The 2,763-nt window shown below is 37.2% G+C and overlaps 1 non-coding gene across 1 annotated transcript; it reads left to right on the top strand.

The window, feature by feature from the left end:
• Window positions 1-542: 542 nt before the first annotated feature.
• Window positions 543-636, top strand: trnai-uau (transfer RNA isoleucine (anticodon UAU)). Its single transcript has 2 exons — window positions 543-580; window positions 601-636. It is a non-coding gene; the product is annotated as a tRNA-Ile (tRNA).
• The last annotated feature ends 2,127 nt before the right edge of the window (window positions 637-2,763 follow it).

Raw genomic sequence — 2,763 nt, 5'->3', positions numbered from 1 at the left:
ACTGCAATTTTAGTCCTTGGTAATAATACACAGGTTTATCTCCTGCATTGGGTTTTGCACTCAAGGATGACACAGCCCGATTGTTAGTTACTGTATCTAGTAATAGGTAAGGAAGCCATAACTGGACTAAGCTATTTTACATATAGTGTACATATACAGTAACTTGGCTTTTCTTTGCACTATGGAAGATATCTTCTATGTTCATCCATCAAATATTTGGTATTGGATATAGAGGTATATTTTGAAATTTAGTCCTCAACATGCTAAGCAATGTTTTGTCTGACTGTTTGATCACAGAACCGGTTTCTGCTGATGTCATCAAAAAAAAAACAAAAAAAAAACAATAATGTGACAAAGACTGGCTTTTCTGCATTGGTTGTGAGTTCAAGCCTCACCTGGAGTGTTCTTGATGTTCTCTATGTTTTGGGGTCTAAAAACTGAAGCCAGTGGTGAAATCGCTCTAACAGCCAGCACGGAGCAACTCCTTTGGTTGCAAAAAGAAGTCATTATGTCTTGACTTGACTAACTAATAATCAGCATAAGCTCCAGTGGCGCAATTGGTAAGCGCGCAGTACTTATAAGACAGTACATTGGAGAGCAATGCTGAGGTTGTGAGTTCAAGCCTCACCTGGAGCATCGGTGTTCTTTTTATGGTTCACCTGAACTTAAATCACTGTGGTCCAGCTCTTTGTAACCAAGCATTTAGGCATGAACTGCTGTTCTTGACATTGTGGTTGCAAGAAAGCAGTGATGTGATAAGCATGAGCACTTCTGTGTTAGCTTTTCCAACCTGGAAGCTAGGTTCATTACTCTCGATGTTTTGGGGTCTAAAAACTGTTACAGATAGTGAAATCTCTGTAACAGCCATCACAGGGCAACTCTTTGGTGGCAAAAAAAGTAGTGATATCTTGACTTGACTTAAACACTTTGCGCACAAGCTCCAGGGGCGCAATCGGGTAGCACGCGATACTTATAAGATAGTACACTGCAGAGCAATGCTGAGGTTGTAAGTTCAAGCCTCACCTGGAGCACCTGTGTTCTCTTGACAGTGCTGTTTTAAATGAACATAAATAAAGGTCCACTTGGTGCAACCAGGATATCAGAGCCTTCTTGATGAGTGCAAATAAAATTCAAATGAAAAACAAAATTGATTTCTTTGCAAATTCTGCCCCTCTTTTTCTTTCCGTACTGTTTACCTGCATTTAAAAAATGAAAGAAGAAAAAGAAAAACTGAAATGTGATTGGTTGATAGAACTTGGACAAACAAGTGGAAAACCTGAAATGAAAAATCACACACTTACTTTAGATTCTGCAAATTCATATGTAGATTTCCGCTAATAGAGATTAATGAGGAAATTACCCTGCTTTGCACTTGATTTATTACCTGAATAAACATTTTTCTATTGAGTTTGTTGTTTTCGTCATTGTTAAATGGTGTTCATTTTAAAAGTCATGATACCATTCAGAGTAAAATAAATGATAAAGCAGGTTATATTTGCCTGTAGTTATAACTGTTTCAGTATGCTGTGTCATTTGGTGTTCTGTCAGAGTCAGAACACCAAAGTACTATTGACTTGACTTGGATGGATTACCTGTTAGGGATTAAAAAGCTAACATGGGATGTTAGCACAAAAAGCAAAAGTGTATGTAGTAAATACTTTCATCTCAACCTTCTGTCACATATAGGTTTATGAAAAAGTCTTATTTTTTTCTATATCTGTCACACTTATGTACATTCCAGATCATCAATAGGATTTTTCTTATTAGACTAAGAAAACTGGGGAAAAGATGAGCCTCCTAGTAGATGTATGAGCATTGACAGCTCATACAGGGGGTCACAAAAGAACCAAGAACAACATCTAAAGAACTGCAGGTTTGTCTTAGTTAAAGTCAGTGTTCATTATTGAACTATAAGAAAGAGAGTGGGTAAAAACAGCATCGGTGGAAGAGTTCCAACACAAAAACCACTGCTGACCTAAGGCTCACATTTGCCAAAATAAAAAATCTTGGCGATCCCCAAACCTTTTTCAGTGATAGTGGGATTTTCTGTGGTTGCTTTCCCGCTTCAGGACCTGAACGACCAATCGATGGAAGCATGAATTCTGCACTCTACCAAAAATCCTGAAGGGGAAGTTCAGGCCATCACAAGCACACTTGCAGGTTATCAAGGACAGTAACCAAAAATACACAATCAAGTCCATCTCTGAATGGTTAAAAAAATAAAATAAAAATAAAAAGAATGTTTTAGAGTGGCGTAGTCAAACAGTTCATTCATGCTCAAAACCCTTGAAAATATGGCTGAATTTAAATATTTTGCAAAGACGAGTGGGCCAAAATTCCTCCACAGCAATGTGAAAGACTCATTGCTAGTTATTGTTATAGTCATACTGCTTGATTATATAGTAGTTCTTGCTGCCAAGGGTGGCACAAGCAGGTATTGGGTTTAGAGGGCAATTGCTTTTTCACATAGAGCCAGGTAGGTTGGGACAACTTTTTTCCCTTAATAAATGAAATCATGATTTAAAAACTGAATTTTAAATTTTATTTTTTTTGTTAAAACGGAAAGAAAGAAATCAGGAAGGCAAATACCTTTCACTGACACTGGTACTCAATCCTCTACTGATTGCCAGCAGCCTTCTGAAACCACACTGAATACCTAAAAACAGTTATTTACATTAAAGAATCCTTTAGCCTGATCAAACAGAAGGATCCCGTGAATGAATGGCTTTCCAGTTAATGATAAATTTAATAAATAAAATTCTT

This window comes from Perissodus microlepis, chromosome 5 (genome assembly GCF_051167445.1).
Source record: "Perissodus microlepis isolate ML-2025 ecotype Zambia chromosome 5, ASM5116744v1, whole genome shotgun sequence".
Lineage (NCBI taxonomy): Eukaryota > Metazoa > Chordata > Actinopteri > Cichliformes > Cichlidae > Perissodus > Perissodus microlepis.
This window is presented reverse-complemented; position numbering and strand designations above follow the sequence as displayed.